Here is a 21,581-nt window from a genome sequence, read left to right on the forward strand (position 1 = left end):
CCACATTATATTTTTCTTTCCCTATGGTAACAATAGTGTTCTTAGACAGGCCGAAAGCAGCAGCAGTCCTGTCAGAACTTTATTTACAGAAATGATTGGACCCCCATTGTTTTTCTCTTGCTCAAATTATTTGCGCTCAGAACAAACCATCTCCCGCGTTTGTCCTTTGAGAAGAATTCCTTTTTCTTTTAGTGCATGGCCTCTTTGTCATCTCGAGTATTGCCTCCTGTGCTTGACGTTCTTCACACAAGCTCACGACACACTCAAGAACACAGAAAATTATGTACAAAAAATAACAACTAAAACAACACGCTATATACAACAAAGAATGCTCTAAATTCAATAAACACAAAACAACGGACCGGTTAAAATATCACAGCAACGCAACAAACAAACAACACGTCCTCTCCCAACAACATGAAATCTGATCGCAGGAAGAATCGCCCGACAAGCGGCAACACCGAGATAAACGTTTTCTGTTGCTAGGTAACCAGGGCTTGGGTGAAGCACTGGGAAGATTTTGATTGGCTCGCATGCCAGCAACCCACCCTCCCGCAGTGCCATAGACCCGATTTCAACACGTGCTTCCCAAGCGTCAATACCAAACTAATTTTGCGGCAGGTATAATTTCTCTATATTTTCTCCATTCCCTTCCCATCCTTATCTTCTAATCTCTATCTTATCTCTCTTCCCCTGCTATCTCTTATTTTTCCTCAATGTTCTCTCCATTCCCTTCCAATCATTTCTCTTCCAATATCTATACATTCTCTCCCTTCCCATCTTTTATCTTTTCTTCTAATCTCTCTACCTTCTCTCTCTTCCCATCTTTATTAATCTAATCTCTCCTATCTTCTCTCCATTCCCTTCCTATCTCTTCTCTTCTTCTCTTCCCTTTCTCTTTTGTTTACCGTGCCTTCATTGTGCGTTTGGGTCGTGGTTGGTTGCTCTTACTTTGTTGCACAAGCTATTCATTTCTCTGTAACTTCCATATTTTGCATCCTTAGAGATTTGTTTGATCTACTCCAGCCTTATCAATCTTGTTTATTCCTTCTATTCTTTTTCCACTTATTGTTGCTACTATCTTTTTTCGAATTTTCATAAAACGTGCACCGATATAAAAGCAGTAACATTCTCTTTCAGTCCATGAGGCTCTCAAGTTGCAAAAGTTTCAATTAGTAAACCAAACAGTAAAATACAAAATAGTGAGGTTCCATGCATGATTGTCCAACTTTTTTTTATATTCCTGCACGAAATGACCCTAGAATGGCTGTGTAATCGAAGGGTTACGCTGAACATTGGCCTAATGGAAGAATAATTATGGAGCAGAAAGACAACATACACTTCCTCCAGTTTAGAAAGCATTTTGTTAAGAAAGACGCATTAGACATGGAAATGAAAATATAAATTTGAAACGGAAGTCACAACGATCTGTAGCGTTAAGACGGTGCACAGTTCAGTTGATGGCTGTGGTGGGGCCTGTCACGTGATGTGTGGATCGGTTGATGGAGAAGATGCATGAATTAATACCGTAAAAAAATAATTGCATCTGACAGCGACGTCATTAAAATAGAAGGACTAAGGCAGTTACTTCGATCATTATCATAATTTCTGTTTACTTGGTACGAAATTTAGATTTTAATCTGCTAATGTCGTTGATTTTAGTAACTGGCATGGATGAAATGATTCTTACTTTTATGTTAATTTTCACCGCCAATTTTATGTTCGTTAAGAACGTCTAATCATAAGGCAGTCCCGTACGCAATAAGATAGGCAAGGGAGCCATGGCCCCCTTTAACTATGAAATATTTTAATATGAATCTAAAAAAAACCTACAAAATTAACATTGACGCTTCTCGATTTCGTCCTTTCAGAAACGAATGGGTTGTATATGGAGAGATGCAGGCTCCAGAATTCTGCAATATTTGGTAATTTAGTTTGTTTTTTAAACCATTGATGCAAGAGTACACACAGAAAACTAAATCCATCATATCGATTGATGCACCAGAATGCATCGATCGATGCATTAAAGTGTGTTTTATGGCCTCTTCAAAGAATCACATTTGATGCATTTGGGTGCATTCTTGTATGTCGTGAAAGAAACACCAAAGTGCATCAGTTGATGCGTTTTGATGCACCAGAATGCATCTTCTTTGATGATGCCCTTAAACGTTTCGTCTGAGCTACATAAACTCTGTAGCTCAGACCGAAGGTTTCAGTGCATCATCCAAAAAGATGCAGGAAGGTGCATCAAGGTGCATCAACTGATGCATTGAAGTGCATCTCGACTGAAAGAAATCCTCACTTGAATCAAATGGGAGTCCATATACCTAAAACTTGGGTGTTTATTTCACGACATACAAAAATGCACCCAAATGCATCAAATGTGAATGTGATTCTTTGAAGAAGCCATAAGACACACTTTAGTGCATCAGTCGATGCATTCTGGTGAATCAATCGATAAGATGGATTTAGTTCTCTGAGTGTGGGTCGGAATCCATTTAAAACTATTGATTAACCTGTCCATGTGGACATAGAAAAAGTCAAATTTTATTTTTTTGTTTTTTGACAACTTTGCAACTATTTATTTATTTGCTTAGTTTTTCTTCGCTTTTTGTGTCACTTGTCGCTAATTTGCGAAAATGTAGATGAGTGATGATATGATGAAATTTATGAATGGACACTGTAAAATATCAATGCCCAGGCTGGGATTCGAACCCAAGACCTGGTGTCGTAGCGCGATGTGCTAACCACTCCGCCACGGGGATATTTATTATTTGTACTAGTTGGTTGCCCGGCGTTGCCCGGGTATTTGTTTATCCCAATCTTCTATTAGACAAGAAAATAATTAATTCTAACTATATTGTAAAATGAACTTGGAGTTGAACGCCATTGGGAGTGTTACTATTTATCTCAGCGGCCCCGAAAACTGTGGATTCCACACTAATATCGGTTGATTTCGATTATTTTTACATGTTACCTCTTCCCACACCCACTCCTATGTGTGCCAGGAGTGTCTTACCCCCAGAGTATTTCTTTTCAGATTGCAAGTGATATGTGTACCAAGTTTGGTTGAATTTGTTCCAGGCGTTCGAGAGTTATGCCGGAACAAACATACATACACACCCACATATATACACATTTTTATATATATAGATTGTACCCTTTCTAGAACGCAGCCGTGTGATATCCATTTTTACAATTCCAGCCTCTTTTGCAAAAAATAAAAAAAATAAAAAAATGATAATAATAATAATTCTTGTACTGTTATATATATAAAAATGTATGTATGCATATTTGTTCCGGCATAACTCTCGAACGCCTGGAGTAATTTCAACCAAACTTGGTACACATATGACTTACGATCTGGAAAGATATACTGTGGGGGTGGGAAGGGAATGACATGTAAAAATAATCGAAAACGATCGATATGAGTGTTGAATCCATAGCTTTCGGGGTGGCTAAGATGAATAGTGACACTCCAAATGCCATTCAATTTATATATTCTTGCTCCTGAAGGTGAAACAACTAAAAATGTTGTTTATAAGTAGAGCCCGGAAGTTTGGCAAAATGCCTCTTTTTATCTACTGCATATATTAATATTTTTTTCCGGATATACGTTTCTTATGTTGTTTCGAATGTTTTAGAAGCCTTTTCATTTTGCCTATTTTGCCTATTTGACACCCCACTGCCTATTTTTAATTATAATGCCTTTTTTTGCCTTTTTCAATGAAATTTGACCATTTTTTTAAAAAAAAACGTGTATATAAATTATTTTTTTCCCAAAAAACGTTGTTGGCATTTATTTTTCTTCCGTTTATTATGTGAATAATTTTCGCCTTATTTAAGTAATATTGAACTCATGCATGTTTCAACATTGTTGAAGGAGAAAAGTGTGAGAAAGAAGTATTTCATGATGAGTTCGGATATTGCCTTTCGGTTAACATTTCCTTGTGCATGATTGACTGCTGAAGTGGACAGGTTGATTTCGAACAGAAAGAAGATATTTCTGAAATCTCCCTCTCGAACCCGAAAATTTAAGGAAGTTGCATCTGAGCTTAGTTTACCTCTGCAATCAGTCTTGACCAGATGTGGAACCTGGATATCAGCAGCTATATATTATGCTAACCACCTTGAAAAAATCAGTGAGGTGATAATAGATGCTCTTCCAGAAAATGAAGCGGCTTCAATTCGTGAAGTGAAAAAACTCCTGTGCTATTCAAGTTTATTTTTGCACATTATGGTGCATTGCCAGAGACAATTACAATTATAGCATCCATGAAAATCTACGAGTAATCTATGCAGCAGATGGAAGTGCCAGGAGAAAAAAGGTTACCTGTTGCGGAAAAGTGCAAACGGGTAGTGAGTCCAAATGAGGACTTGAAACAATTGAAAACAATTTGTGATATTCTAAAGGTGAAAATGCTGTTACCAAAATTAGCTTGTTTTATGTATGCTCCAATAACTTCTCTCGAAGTAGAAATATCATTTTCTATTATGAAAAACATTCTCTCTGACAGACTACTATCAATGAATGATGAGAACTTTAAAAAAACACCTTGTAGTTATGTGCAATCAAGACGGAGAAAATTGAAATGCTCTTCCCAATGTAGATCTTCAACATTTTGCCAGAAATTATAGATAAAAGTAAGCGACTTCCAAATATGCCTTTTTTCGGTTTATTTTGCCTTTTTTTTCATTTTAGTGCCTATTTTCCACATTATAAATGCCTTTTTGCCTGCCTATTTTAACGAAAATAAATGCCTGAACTTCCGGGCTCTATTTATAATCAAGTTTTGAGGTAAATTAATATTATAGTGAATTTGTAAAACATTTTACTTTATAATTTGTACACTGCACTTACACTTTTAAATACCTGTAAATAAAATTAGTTACATTTTACACTATAGTTAGAATCCATTATTTTCCTGTCTAATAGAAGATTGGGATAAATAAATACCCGGGCAACGCCGGGTAATCAGCTAGTTAATAATAAAAATAACAAGTTTTCTGCTGTTTTGTGACTCCAAAGAAGGTTGTCAACTTCCAGAAGAGAGGAAGGGGGTCTTTTTTCCAACCTCAATGACCTTGTTCGACAGGGCGATTCTCAGACAGACGGACGCCAGTTTTCTAGTAACATTGCATGTGTTGTTCTTCCACTAAACACACAAGTATTCGCAGTATTGCCGTGGCTAAAATATTTCCCAACAATTTGCAACTAGATGGCAAAATTACTTGGTGCCCTTATGCCCTTTCTCCCTTCCCTTGACCCTGGCATTCTCCCCGGATAGAAAAGACCCTAAAAAAATATTTTTTTCGACAACCATGACACATTTGAATATGACGTGAATATTTTCTCACGTACCAGTTTTTTCCCCTTCGACGTTCCACTGTTAGATCCCGCAGATAAGACACGAAGCTGCCAGAAAAATGTAAATTATGTATTTTTTTCGGGAAAAAAACACTTCTCTTTTCATGTTTTTCTGGCATTTTGTATGCGTTTTCGTGTACATGAATACAGCCTCGTGTGAGCTGTGGGAAATGCGATACTTCCTGTTGCGACTGTGTATTTGAATATTATTTTCTTCCCAACAGCTCCTCTCTTTGTGGGAATAACAACGTTCCCGGTTTTATCTAGGTTAAAGTAAAAATGTCAAAATAATCATTGTCCGTCTTGGAGTGGAGTCAGTATGTCTAGCTGTTACTCCGGTACTATTCGTATCGACGAACTGACTTTCCAATATTTCTTCTAGCGGAACGACACTCCGGTACTCTTTGTTCTAGCGGAAAGACACGCCGGTACTTTTTGTCGTGATACTAATAGTTCTAACTGAATTAGACTCCGATACTCTTTGTTCTAGCGGAACGGGACTATGGTACTATTTGTTCTAGCGGAACGGCACTCTGGTACTATTTGTCACGATACTACTAGTGCTAGTGGAACGACACTGTGGTACTCTTTGTTCTAGCGGAACAGCACTCTGGTACTATTTTGTCACGATACTACTAGTTCTAGTGCAACGACACTCTGTTATTCTTTGTTCTAGCGGAACGGCACTCTGGTACTATTTTGTCACGATACTACTAGTTCTAGTGCAACGACACTCTGGTACTCTTTGTTCTAGCGGAACGACACTCTGGTACTATTTTGTCACGATACTACTAGTTCTAGTGGAACGACACTCTGGTATTTTTGTTCTAGCGGAACGGTACTCTGGTACTATTTTGTCACGATACTACTAGTTCTAGTGCAACGACACTCTGGTACTCTTTGTTCTAGCGGAACGGCACTCTGGTACTATTTTGTCACGATACTACTAGTTCTAGTCGAACGACACACTGTTACTCTTTGTTCTAGCGGAACGGTACTCTGGTACTATTTTGTCACGATACTACTAGTTCTAGTGCAACGACACTCTGGTACTCTTTGTTCTAGCGGAACAGTACTTTGGTACTGTTTGTCACGATACTACTAGTTCTTGTGGAACGACACTCTGTTACTCTTTGTTCTAGCGGAACGGTACTCTGGTACTATTTTGTCACGATACTACTAGTTCTAGTGGAACGACACTCTGGTATTTTTGTTCTAGCGGAACAGCACTCTGGTACTATTTTGTCACGATACTACTAGTTCTAGTGGAACGACACTCTGGTACTCTTTGTTCTAGCGGAACAGTACTTTGGTACTGTTTGTCACGATACTACTAGTTCTAGTGGAACGACACTCTGTTACTCTTTGTTCTAGCGGAACGGTACTCTGGTACTATTTTGTCACGATACTACTAGTTCTAGTGCAACGACACTCTGGTACTCTTTGTTCTAGCGGAACAGTACTTTGGTACTGTTTGTCACGATACTACTAGTTCTAGTGGAACGACACTCTGTTACTCTTTGTTCTAGCGGAACGGTACTCTGGTACTATTTTGTCACGATACTACTAGTTCTAGTGCAACGACACTCTGGTACTCTTTGTTCTAGCGGAACAGCACTCTGGTACTATTTTGTCACGATACTACTAGTTCTAGTCGAACGACACTCTGGTACTCTTTTTCTAGCGGAACGACACTCTGGTACTATTTTGTCACGATACTACTAGTTCTAGTGGAACGACACTCCGTTACTCTTTGTTCTAGCGGAACGGTACTCTGGTACTATTTTGTCACGATACTACTAGTTCTAGTCGAACGACACTCTGGTACTCTTTGTTCTAGCGGAACAGTACTTTGGTACTGTTTGTCACGATACTACTAGTTCTAGTGGAACGACACTCTGTTACTCTTTGTTCTAGCGGAACGGTACTCTGGTACTATTTTGTCACGATACTACTAGTTCTAGTGCAACGACACTCTGGTACTCTTTGTTCTAGCGGAACAGTACTTTGGTACTGTTTGTCACGATACTACTAGTTCTAGTGGAACGACACTCTGTTACTCTTTGTTCTAGCGGAACGGTACTCTGGTACTATTTTGTCACGATACTACTAGTTCTAGTGCAACGACACTCTGGTACTCTTTGTTCTAGCGGAACAGTACTTTGGTACTGTTTGTCACGATACTACTAGTTCTAGTGGAACGACACTCCGTTACTCTTTGTTCTAGCGGAAGGTACTCTGGTACTATTTTGTCACGATACTACTAGTTCTAGTGGAACGACACTCCGTTATTCTTTGTTCTAACGGAACGGTACTCTGGTACTATTTGTCATGATACTACTAGTTCTAGCGGAACGACACTCTGGTACCTTTTGTTCTAGCGGAAAGGCACGCCGGTACTATTTGCTTCAGTGAAACCGCAATACGATATATTTGTCCTGTTTGAATGGCTCTCTGATACTATTCTGGCTGAACGGTACTGCGGTGATATTAGTTCTGGCGGAGGGAATTTCCGGTACTTTTTTTCGTGGTGGAATGCGCTCTGATACTTCTGGCGGAGGGAATTTCCGGTACTATTTTTCGTGGTGGAATGCGCTCTGATACTTCTGGCAGAACGGCACTCCGTACTATTTATTTTGATAAAATGGCTCTCTGATACTACTTGTTCTGGAGGAATGACACTCCTAAAGTATTTGGGGTTTGGTGCGGGACACACTCAGCTTGCAACAAAGGACACATTTAAATAGTAAGAGCTCTAATCCTGGCTCTTCTAACCTAACCACTTATGCATTATTAGACCCAATCTGAATTGTAGGTCAGGAATTGTTAGCATTTATTTTTGGCGTTAGTTGCAAGCTGAGCAGGTACTCTTCTAGGATTGAATATTGGTAGTATCGTCTACTCGAGCAGGAGCGTATATTGCAGGCTAGCTAGGCCATCTGCGAAAGTAAAATACCTAAGAAAAATCGATTAGAAACTGTGAATTAGCCTGATTTAGAAATGAAGATAATGGCGATTCTGAAGTTGGCAAACTGAATTCTTTGGAGTTGGCAACCTGAATTCTTAGGAGTTGGCAACCTGAATTCTTGGGAGTTGGCAAAGCTGAATTCTTAGGACTTGGCAAGCTGAATTCTTAGGACTTGGCAAGCTGAATTCGTATGAGTTTGCAATCTCAATTCTTAGGAGTTGGCAACCTGTATTCTTAGAAGTTGGCAACCTGATTTTTTTATAATTTTGCAACCTGACTGCCGTTGGGATTGCAACGTGACTTCTTTGAAGACGTCAAGAATGAGCCTAGTCTTCTCCCTTCTTCCATAGCCTAGGACCAGGTGTCATAGTAAGCTAGTTCAGGTCTTTGACTCAGTATACGCTACTGTACTCGAGATCACTTCGAGAAACGAACCTTTCAACCTGTGTGGAAGTCACATGTCACATCCAAAGAACCACCGCGATTCTGGCAATTGAAGAACACGAACATTTCCTTTAGGAACGTCTTCAGCTGTACCGGAGGTCAAAATGTCCACCTCCACACCCACTGTGTCTTGCGAGCCAGCTGTTACAGTATCTACGGGGAAGTGATACTCCACGCAAATAGCTTAATATTATGTGAGCATCCAACGGAGGGAGGTGCCGTTCCTCCTACATGCTTTGAGCAAAACGGACCATCTGCAAGTGCATTAATAGCACGAAGCGGAAATCACCAAGATGGCAAGCACATATAATTAGTCCTCTTCCCATTCGGGAAAAGCCTCGAGACGCTAGTGTGCGTCTCAGTATGCAACCGCACACACACATGCGCTTTGAGGTGGGTGTGGCGATCACGTGAGGACGCTGTGCATACAAAAGGAGATCCGTCTGCCAGGACGCTGTACAAAAGGAGACGTTTCGCAACGCGCAGAGGCTAATTGGCGTTTGGATTTGGTAATAACCTGTTGCAAAGTCTGAATATATTTGTCTTTTTTTTGAGAACATGCTGGTGATACGACTGGTTATAAGCCATAGTCCTTACATTTGTGGTTTCCTGGGAATGGTAATGTCACTCATTGTTCATTTGATTATTGTTTGGCATTGTTATGGTTACAGCCAGCTTCATTTTCAAGTTTTTGTTTCCGGTTTTTGTATTTGTATTTGTAGTTGTATTCTGACGCTTTAGACTAATCGCGACGATGCAAGTGAATGATGGTCAGATGAATTTGATTAAGGAATACCCAAGCGGGTATTCGAGACAAGACGGAGATGTTAGCACAGCTCGGTACGACGTCAGAGTCCCAGGTTCGAATCACAACCTGGGCGTGAGTGACCTTTGTGAGTGCCCCCCTTCATCAATTTCATCATATCATCATCGTGGCGATTAGCCAAAAGTGGCGGAAAAGCAACAAAAACAATAAAAAACGGAACTTCCTTTGGTGACCACCGTGAATCAACCTCTCAACACGTTCGGCCACCGAGATGGCTATGTAAAGGTTTAAGAGTGTGCATTGTACCATGCCATGAAGGCTCATGGAGGGTTTGCAGCTTGTTCCCAGAATTAGAGGCTAATTAAGGCTGAATAAACACCAGAACCAGGTGATTGCTACCCCGCAATCATAATTATTATGTGCTTACTTCTACCCACTTTTTTTTATGGTGGTCCATTCGGTAGGGGTATGACTGCCACTCAGGAGATACGGATTAGATTCCCGGAGTGGGCGATTTCAGGTACGAATTTTTCACGTGGTCCCAGCATGGAGCGGGTTTGGGGTGAAGGCGGTGTAGTACTCATCACATCACCTACACAACAGTCCAAGATTGTGTACGTGTGTAACCCTACTCCACTTCCTCCAAATGGCCCCACGACATTCCGCATATCAAAATCATATAAATAAAGGTGCATAAAATATCATTGTGCATTATAACTTCCATGAGGTATGTTGCTAGAACTTTCCCAGTTCACATGTGCAAAGGAGACATGTAAATAATCACATTGCTTTCTCATTAGGATGCTTCTTATATTAATTTTCCTTGTGAAGTTCTTCAACAGTTTGATCATCATGATTTTCAAGAAAACCTCGCCATCTGTGATTAATTTCTGAAACTAATAACAGGCTTAAGCCTATTAGGCATCCAGTAACATCATATAAACCATTATTATGCTCTTTACTCGCTTCGTATGAACACGACTAAGATAAGTTATACCTTGCCTTTATCTATCCATGGTAATTTGAGCATATTTCTTACCCAGTAACGATCAGAAAAGGCAAAGAACGCTTTAAAATGTATTGACATTAGGTTCTTATTGTGTGCTCTATCTCCACGTTCCGTTGCGCAGGTACTAATCTGTTAGTTCGCAAGCTCTCTCTCTCTCTCTCTCTCTCTCCTGTGTTAATAAACGCTACAAGAAAAATGAGAGTTGAAAAGAGGGGATAAGTTCTTGCTGGAGATTACACGTTCTCCAAACTAGGAGGAGCGTAAGAGATTAAATATACCCTTTATTGGTCGAATCTCATTGTTAAACATTGTAGCTTGAGGCTTATAGTCTATTGTCAACATGGCTGTTCTTGGAAACTCAGTAAAGATGCTGTAGATGGTGCTCTAGTAGCGAATGTGAGAGTTACAATGCCATCCTGTTTCAGCAGTGTATGTGAAATAATGACACATTTACATACAAGGATATTAAAGAGAAATTTTAAAAAAAGACTTTTCTCAGGTTATACGTATCTATATAGATGGACCATCATTTAACACAAGTTCATTTATTCAGAGAAATTTTAATTGGAACATCCTATAAAATAATTTTCTTGTTAGTGCAAATTGTTTCTTCGTCACTTGTGACCAACTATGTTCGCGCACCAATCGTTAACACAAGTTATTTTTGTGAGAATTACTTTAGCTGACGATTCCCCGCAAATGTGGATTTCGATTAAAATAGTATTAATAGTTTGTGAATCGTTAGTGTAAACTGTGATACTAATACAATATAACTGCGCAATGGAAGACGAACATTGAAATAAGTTCATGTTCAGTGCCTATTTTTATTTTGAGGTACCTTTTAAGGGCCTATTCTAGTGCCTTTTCTTGTTTTGTTGTACCTTTTTGAGTATTGACTTTCATCATTTTTGATGCCTACTTGCCTGCCTATATGAGAGGTTTTCAGTGCCTATAAATCCGCACCCTATTTATGAGACTACTTATTATGATCAACACAATAATAAATAAAAACTACAAACCATGTTGAAAAGTACGGAAACTTTCCTTCCCTGGAGAAACGTTGGTATTATTATTACTATTAATATAATAATAATAAATAGGGTTATTTAATATTCATTTATTATTATTAAAGGGTGTTCCGTATAGGACGCCGAATTTGAATCGAGTGTTTTGTTTCGAGGTTGGCAGACCTGTTCTTACCAATGTTGGTATCTGTTGTCATGCCGATTAATGTAGCCTCAATTGTTGTGACTCGTTTGTTGTGGTTTCCTTCCGAAAATCCTCGAATAATCCAGGAGCGTGAATCCATCCATGCGCTGAGAACGACTGTGTGGTGGGTTTTGGCAGGTAGAGTGTGATCTTACACCGTGTGATTTCTTCTCATGGGGGTTTGTGAAATCACAGGTGTACGCCAACAAACGCGAACCCTTTTGGAACAAGGCGGAAATCATACAGGTGATTGGAGACATCGGGACAGACATAATTTTGTGGAGCGTATAAATGCATGCAGACTCAGTAGGGGTGGACATATGCCGCCTGACATTGTCTTCCATACGTAAATGGGAGATGTTACTGCTTACATATATGTATTTATTTATTTAACAAGAATTCCAAATACAGCGTTAACCATTTTACATTGGAATGTACAACAGTAGAAAAGAATAATAAAAATAACAACAAAATAATAACATAAACAAAAATTACATCATATAAAGACCGTTACATGTTTTTGTACAATAGCCTCTGATTATCATAAATGTCTATTTGATCTGTTAACATGTTGAATTGGTTGGGTAGTCCGTAGAGCAAGGAACGTTGGATGAGGTTTAACCTCAGCTTCTGAGAAGCGAAAAGTTGAGTGCTTCTTTTTTTGCGAAATGGCACTCGAAAGTTAATTTCCTGAAGAAGGCGGTCACTTCTGATGGTACCATTAACAATTTTATGAAGGAATACATGGTCTGCCAATTTATGTCACACGTGAGGTGGTTGGATATTTAAAATTTTCAGAAGAATAGGCTTTTGTAGGTGTTTAGTGGATGGAATTCGGTAACGAACAATGGCCAGGAAGAAATTTAGAATTTAGCCTATCTAAATTTGAAGGGCATGCCATAGACCAGAACAGTATTCAATTTTAGGAGAAACGAAAGATTTGTAAAAAATGCTGAGAGCAGACAGGTTGTTCATTTCGGTAAAACGATAGAGTACGAGTTTTGAGTTTTTGTCAAATTGTGTGGGATCCAACGAGAACATACCTTTCTCACAGCTAAATGATCATGTAATATTTTATATATGCTGGTGGAACTAATGCCTATGGTTGCCTCAATCTCACAGTATGTCACATGACGATCTTGCAGTATTAGGTTTTGCACAGCATCAATGTTTTCTTGAACAACAACTGATTTTGGACGACCTTCGCGAATCTCGTCGGTGAGCGAATGGCGGCCACGATTAAATTCGTTATACCAGCGTTTGACAGTGGCAAAGGATGGGGCTTCATCGCCAAATGTGGAAGTAAGTTGATCGACGCACTCTTGTCTTGATAATCCACGTCGAAAATCGTAAAAAATCATCGCACGAAAATGTTCACGAGTTAATTCCATTTTATTGTTGTCGCGCAATCTCCAAGGCAACATAAACAACACAAATGAAGCTATTGACAAAACATTTGAAGTACGTTATGGTCAATAATGCCAGACGATTCCGTGCAAACGTCAAATCGCGCCTAACTTCAATCAGTGTTGCCAAGGCTCAAAATATAAATAGTGACCCTCGTAGACCCAGGATACGCATGGAAACCTTCGTGACTGCAGAGATGTGTTCAGAAAAGGAAAGTTTCTCATCAAAGATGACACCGAGGTCCTTCTGTGTTGTAACTTTTTGTACACAATTATTATGTATGAAGTATTTTGTGTTGAATGTGTTTTTCATTAAGGAGAACGTCATTGTAGTACATTTTTGAGGGTAGATGCTGTATTTTTAGTGAAATAGGAGTTGAAAGGATCCGCTCTGTCAGGGCTCTCTGCGTATACCGAGTCGTGTTTAACTTTGAATGGTGTACGATAATTCTGGTGAAATATAACTATTTTCATGATGTTTTCTCTATTTTTATTTAATTTTCTAATTCGGCGTCCTATACGGAACACCCTATATTATGATTATTATTATTAGTAGTAGTAGCAGCGTAGTTCTCGTGCCTATTCATTTGTGGTTGGCGGCGTCGTAGCGCGCTGTGCTAAACACTCCGCCACAAAGGTCGGCAGAGGGCAGTTACTTCACGGAGACCAATTACAATATACGCTAAGACAACGCACATAGCTCTGGTACTAATCTTACCATCGCTGTCAGCCTAATACAAAAACAGGCGATGTTAAAGTAAAACCAACCAACCGAAAATTAGGCATTCAGAACACCCAACTCTAACAAGCAACGCGGTAAGTGACGTCATTAATGAAATGTACGATGACGTTCACTGAATGTTAAAAAGAAATAATAAATAAATACCCTCGGCCCTGTACGTCTTGGTGCAGCTGCTCGGGAATGGCCCACTTTAAGCGCCAGTGTTTGATCAACTCTGTAATTTGCAGCGGCATTATTTTCCGAAATACCCCCTAATTTGAGGACATTTCAGAAGCGGAATTAAAAATGGCTCCAGGCCCGACACCATTACGTACCGTAAAAACAATAGTCGCATTGTTATCTGACACGTTTTGGAAATTAGCCGTTTTATTGTGGTTTCCAGCGTTTAAGGAGTGAAGTGAAACCACGCGATCTAGGGACCTATTGGGTGTTTTTTTCGAACCACACATCTTTGTGTAACGTTACATGTCCTCCCTCCCTCCCTCAAGATTGTCCCTAGACGGTCTGGTAGGAAGGGTTGTGTGTTCAAGATGGCTTCATATCTACTGCATTCGCTTCAAATTGTGGTGCAGATGGCCGCCGGGTTTAACGTCACAGCCACTAGGGGCAGCACCATCGTTCGTGTCACTCGCCTTCGGGTATCCACCTGTGGCGGGCGTTACAAGACAATTTTGTTTGGATTGGTTCATATATGGGCAAAATACTCATATGTTGGATCGTGCTCTGTCTTTCTCACTATCTTGCTATCTCTATGTTCTCTTATCTTTCTCTCTGTCTTCCTGTCGCACACACAAACAAACATATTATTTCCCATACTCTCTCTAATTCTTCCTGTTTATCTCTTTATTTCCTTCTCTTTCTCCTATTCTCTCTTTCTGTCTTTTCTTCTCTTCTTCTTAATTTACCTCTCTCTCGTCTCTTCTCTTTCTGTTTTATTCTCCTCTTTTTCCTACATTTCTTATCCTCATCTTTTTCATATATTTCTTATCCTCATTTTTCCTACATTTCTTATCCTCATCTTTTCTCTCTTTCTGTACCCCTTCTTCTCTTCTTCCTACTTTCCTTCTCTCTCTTTTATACTTCTTTTCTATTTCTGTTTTCTTCTCCTCTTTTTCATAAATTTCTTCTCCCCATCTATCTCTGTTTCTGTATTCCTTCTCCTCTTCTTCCTACTTTCCTTGTCTCTCGTCTTTTCTACTTCTCTTTTTTCCCTTTCTGCATGCCTTCTTCTATTGTTCCTACTTTCCATCTCTCTCTCTCTTTCTATTTTCCTTCTCTCTCTCTCTCCTTTCCTTTATCTATTGATCAAACTTCCCTTCTCTCATGTCATTTCCTCTCTTTCTTAAACTTCTCCTTTTTCTTTATCTTTTCATTAATTCTCTCTTCACTTCCTTTATCTCTTTAATTTTTTCTACCTTCATCTCTCCATTTCTCGATTTCCCTTCTTCTCTTCTCCTCTCAAGTGATCTCTCTCCCTCTTTCTATCTCTTTCCCGCTCCTTTAAACTGAAGTTTTGGAAATGAATGTTCTTCAATGCATCTATGATGTATCAAATGACCGACTCATAGCAGAGTGTAGGTCTGGTTGATGGCTCCATGACAACGTTCTTTTCTTTCAAACCGAATTATTTTGAGAGGAACATTGTAAAGCACGTTTATATGAAAGTACAATAAGGTACTCGGCATTGTGTGGATATGGCACAGCTGTTTTACGGACCCTTGAAAATGTTATTTAATCCAAGCTATCTTATTTGAACGTTCTGATCAAAGAACATCTACATGAAGTAATATTCAGTAATGTATAAGTCACAGCTGCTTAATGGAAATATTTCCAAGGAACATTCTGACTAAGAAAGAACATTTACATGAAACAATATTCAGCAATGTATAAGTCACAGCTGGTTAATGGAAATATTTCCAAGGAACGTTCTGACTAGGAACATCTCTACATGAAGCAATATTCAGCAATGTATATGTCACAGCTGCTTTATAGAAATATTTCCAAGGAACGTTCTGACTAAGAACATCTACATGAAGCAATATTCAGCATTGTATAAGTTACAGCTATTTAATGGAAATATTTCCAAGTAACGTTATGACTATGAACATCTACATGAAGCAATATTCAGCAATGTAAAAGTCACAGCTGCTTAATGGAAATATTTCCAAGGAACGTTCTGACTAGGAACATCTACATGAAGCAATATTCAGCAATGTGGAACGTTCTGACCAAAGCACAGCTGCATGTAGTGACATTCAGCAGTGTTCATGCTAGTCACATCTGATTGATAGCTGTACCATAAACGTGGTTATTGTCTTTCAAACTAAATTACTAGCTAGGAATTAACTGGAATTTCCTGAATCCCATTTGCATAAATGTATAGCCACTTAGCAGTGCAAGAACATACCACAACTCCTTGATGGAGCTACCAAAATTGCTTTATTGAATTGCAAATTCAAATAGTTCTCTTCACTGCAAGATGCAAATGCACAATCATAAGCAATTAAACTTCACTTTCAGAGCAATCCACTCTCATAATGCCCATATGCAGTGGTCAACACTAAAGTGCCCTGCGTGACTCCACTGTTGCCAGTTCCAGAAGATAACAGAAGAGGGGGGAGGATATGAAACATTTTTTTGTAATGTCTCCTTCCTGTCAGAAGCCCATTTGAGGTCTTTCATAACTTAAACGCATCATTTAAAAATATATATATACTACGTATTGCCTTGTAGTTGTTAAGTTGACAGCAGAGGAAGTTCCACTAATGTTTTACACAATAGCTTCCGTTTGCTTAGCTGTGTTTTATTGGTTATCATTTGCGTGTGTGGGCTTGCTTGCAATATACTTGTTCAGTGGGAACTTAATGTCTTTTAACGACTATACCAGCAAAATGGGAGTCATCATCATTTGGAAGGTATAATTTAAGTCTCTTCCGTTAAATACTCATGTGTGTGTTCGTTAAGGATTACCAAAGTTGAACATTCTGTTTGTGTGGACAGTCTACATACGCATATAGCTTGCGGAAAGTGTAGCTTCCAGCTGATTTAGTGGTCACTGAAGTTGTTGAACTGTTACTTTCTTATCTGCCGTGCTGAACAAACAGATTGTTTGATTACGATTTCAACACGAAAATCGCTCAAGAACTATTTAGTTCCATGGTTGCCTGGACGTCATCTTGTGCGATTGTATTGCTGCATTGTACCAACTATATTATTTCACGCCGTGAGGAATTTCTATACGTAAGTATGTTTTTGTGAAGTCTTAACTTGTTCGTGATGATCGAATTATTTTTGTCTAGACTTGTGCGCTGATAAAATTTACCTCTAAGATTAGAAACTTTGTAAAATTTCATTATTCATGTTTTATATTTACAACAGTATCTTCTCATTATTTACAGTTATTTCTTTGAGAGTTAGCAATATTTTATGCAATAAATATTGTACGCATATCCAGAAAACATATGAGAAGAAAGATATATATTAAAACTTAGCTCAAATTGCATATTTTAAGTTTTACATTGTGTGCTCCATCTATTGTGTGTGTAGCCAATTCCCAAAACTAACACAGAGTATTAGGACGTATTTAGGGGGTCAAGGAGTCTGGACACTCCCAAAAGACTTACGAAGTACTAAAATTATATCATGTGAAAATACTTGTTTAGTATTTATTTTGTAGGGTTATTTATTTCCGCCGAACTTATTTGGGTACTTTAGTATTATACGGACTACCTGGTTAGGATAGGTTAGGTTAGGTTAGGTTAGGAGTATTAATCCTAGTTTCAGGATCGGCAAAACCATATTTGCAAGGGGTTTTGACCTAACTTAACCAGTTAGTTCGTATAATACTAAAGTTCCCTTACTTGAAGGCAAGGATTATACTCGTATTCGGATCATATAGCTTTGAATGATAGTACCAAAGAAGATTTATACACTCTGTTACTTATACACTATCTACCAAAAAGTAATTGGGCACCTGTACAAAATGGTTGTCTGGTGGTGCGAACCCTGTTAGAACCTCGTGGAGACACCTCTTGCTGCTATAACAGCAGCCACTCTGTCAGCCATGCTCTAAACTAGATTGTGGAGGACGTCCATTGGAATGTGTCGCCATTCCTCTTGCAAGATCTCACTCAGTTGGACAATGGAATTTGGCCGCATCTCCCGAGACCTCACCCGCCAGTCCAATGCCTCCCAAAGGTGTTCTACGGGATTGAGATGAGGACTCTGTGCAAGCCAGATCAATCGGTGAACATTGTTGTCGGCATGCCACTGCATAGTAGCCTCCGAAACATGCCACCTAACGTTGTCATCCTGGAAGTAACAGGGGTCCATTCCGTAAAAACGCCACAAGGTTGGGAGCATTTCATTGTCTAGTATTGTATAGTATGCCTGTGAGTTCATTGTGCCACGAACAACCACCAGTGGTCCCACTAAATGATACTAAATGATTCAAATTAGATACTAAATTAACCACCATCATAGGTGCCCAATTACTTTTTGGTAGATAGTGTAATAATATGCGTAAAATATTAATAAGGAACTTTACTTCTAATCAACTGGATCTAACAACTTCTTTTGTTATTCAATAAATATTCAATTCTTTATTTTTTGCCATTAATTTTCTTGCAAGGACAGTTGTTTTTATACAGATTTTGGTGATCTTAACAAGGCATTAAGTGCTCTGAACGGTCTTAACTCTGCCATTTAAAGTAAGACTTTCATAAATAAATAATTATGAATACGTGCTGATGTGTATAAATTATATTAATTTTAACATTTACATTATTATTTCGGTTCGAAAGGTTACTGAGTTGCTTCCAAATGACACGTACTTCGGTCTTAAAGCTTCCTAAATCGTCAACATATGTCCTTTGAAAGCAACTGGGTTCAATTACTCTTTTACATTCTGAATTCGGGAACTTTAAAATCCTAGCCATAGGAATGATACGCTCGAATGAACCGTTCGTAATGAACGATTCAAATGAACCGTTTGGAATATACGATTCCTCTCTTCCCCCCAGTAATAGAGGGCGCAGTTTTTTTCGCATCGGAAATATCAAAGCAAGTCATTTGGGACAATCTGCTATCGGTTCGATCTTTTGCCAAAAAAGAAAGGGAAAAATCCATCCATGGATTTCGTCGTCTCTAAATGTCGTTACGGTATTTGGAGACTTGTAGGTTAGGTCTTGACCTTCGGTGACATAACAGAGGGTTCCTCCTATAGTCACGATGATCTTTTGACTCCAACGTCACGGAAAAATTCCTCCATCTTCCAAACTACCCCACGAGGCACTCCGCCTTGAAGAAATACACCTTTCAACCCTGTTAGGTTAGGCACGTATCTAGGAATATACAATAAAAACTGCATATCCCGGAACCTCTATAAGAAGCAAACCTGTAAATACGGAAAAAAAAAAGTCCCAGAACGGACTGATTTTATACTGAAAATGACCTGCTTAAGGCGGAAACCTCCTTAACGGGGAAACGGAACACCATTTAAAGACCAATCGAGATGTTTTTATTCTCAGTAAGACGGAAATTTCTTCCTTTATTTTTCTCGCTCGCAAGAAAACAATGCAATACTGTAAGTGGAACACGCCTCTGTTGCCACTCGCTTATCGGTAACATTGTTGATATGAAAGAATGCGCTACAATACTCATAGCTGTTACGATTCCGTTTCTTTCTTTCATCTCTTACCCTCTTTCTCCACCTTTCTTTGTCTATTTCTCCTCTGTTCTTTCGTCATCTTTCTATTTTTCTTGTTATCTCTCTTTGTTTCTTTCTTCTTTCTTAACTTTTATCTCAATCTTTCTTCACCTCTCTTATTCCACCTTTCAATCTTTCTCTTTCCATCTATGCACATCGCGCTACGACGCCAGGGGTCCCGGGTTCGAAGAGATACATAAGCACGTACTGTACGTTCTTACAATACTGTATAAAGTGTACCAACATGTTGTGTAGTTACATAATTGTAATCTCTGCTATGCTTATTGCGACTGTATCGCATTTTTATTCATGTACGTACATGCATTAGTACTCTACATTATAAGTAATGCGAAATGTAAATCTGTCTTTCCATTATTTCCTGCAGCGCTCTATACTGTATTTAAAGTCAACCCTGTATAAGAAGGAAAACTGTTAAGACGAAAAATTTTGCTCGGAACCATCATGTTCCGGGATAGACAGGTTTTACTGTAATTCGATGGAGGGGGAGGGGGTTCGAACCAAGTATCTCAGAAGTAGGGTAACCATAGGCCTACGTCCCGTTTTGACCGGGACAGTCCCATTTCAGAGGCATGTCCCAATCATCCCGTCGATATTATTAAAAACAACTATTTGTCCCGTTTTATGAAAGTCTAGGAGTTATATTGAAAACCAAATCTAAATTTGAGAGACATTTCATGCTAAAAAAAGAAAACTCCATGGAATTTTTAAACTGGCGTCATGGCAACACCGTAGCAAAACAGCTGGACTGCATTCATAGGCGGAGTTCTGGAGGGGCCAGGCTCCCCCAACTTGAAAAAGACTAAAAAAATAACACATGATTAAGTTCAATTACTACATTTTTGTTATGAAGTCATACCGCAAATCTTGACTTTTGGCATGATGGCATGTGCTGTAATTGCGCCGCAATAGCGGGTCTTAGACGATTTGATTGATGTGTACAGTTTGAAGAAAGAAAAACGTAAAATGACTTTGTGTTAAGTCAACAGTTACTGCTGAGACATGAAAAGAACTTTTCAATTTAATTTTTCTAAAATTTCTAAAGCTTACTATTGTACCGTAACTTTTTTAAAGTAATACGAGTATTGTATCAATAAAAAATTAATTAAATGCAAAATGCAATAATTGTACTTTTTTGCTTCTTTTAAAACTGATAAGCAATATACTAATTAATATTTGTTTACTTGAGCGAGGAAATTTAACATTTTCAAATCTAAAGGCCTAGAACTCAGTGTTTTTAAGTTTTTTTTTATTTCCGGGGAAAGGCCTCCGGACCCCTTATAAATTAGGGGATATTCAATACCTGAGGGTTATTGAATAGCTATCCCCTACTTTATAATATCATATGCTTCTCCCAGAGTCTGGCCCCCACCAAAGCAAAAGCTCAAACTCCGCCCATGACTGCTTTTCAAGCACTCCATAAAAATCAAAATGTTCCATTGTAGTCTTTAATAATCCTTCTTAGATGTCGGCTAAATTACATCCTAGCTCCTAAAGACTTGTACACTAGGAAGATTGTACAATCTCCAATCTGTCAGTGTGGTGCAACTGAAGGAACACCTGATCATATTATATTTGAATGTCGTCTTAATGTAACTACGCGTGATTATTTCTTAAGAGATCTAAAAGAAGCTGGATATAATGGCGCATACGCCTTGTCAACACGTTTGAGGAACTCAACTAAGAAAATTATGTATGTACTTACCAACTATATCGTGAGAGAAAATATTGCATTACAAAATTATGAAATTGTAAAATTATGAAATGTAAAACAAATGTAACTGGTGCATAGTTGAAAAGCTACAACCGAATACATTTATACGTATAGTCTAGAATGTTCGAGCAGACAACAGTTACTGTGTAAGTTATCTCTCGCGTCCCAAGTTGTATTGCTTTTTGCTGTGTTCCGTTATTTGTAGAGCCATGAATACGCATGGCCAAGAA

The 21,581-nt window shown here is 38.7% G+C and overlaps 1 long non-coding RNA gene across 1 annotated transcript in view; it reads left to right on the forward strand.

Moving 5' to 3' along the window:
- Positions 1 to 17,118: 17,118 nt before the first annotated feature.
- Positions 17,119 to 21,581, forward strand: part of LOC146005023 (uncharacterized) — a 213,005-nt gene continuing 208,542 nt past the window's right edge. Inside the window, exon 1 of the long non-coding RNA XR_014443980.1 lies at positions 17,119 to 17,152. This is a non-coding gene — a long non-coding RNA (uncharacterized LOC146005023). The remainder of the gene's footprint in view (positions 17,153 to 21,581) is intronic.

Source organism: Lepisma saccharinum, chromosome 22 (assembly GCF_977018435.1).
Source record: "Lepisma saccharinum chromosome 22, izLepSacc3.1, whole genome shotgun sequence".
Lineage (NCBI taxonomy): Eukaryota > Metazoa > Arthropoda > Insecta > Zygentoma > Lepismatidae > Lepisma > Lepisma saccharinum.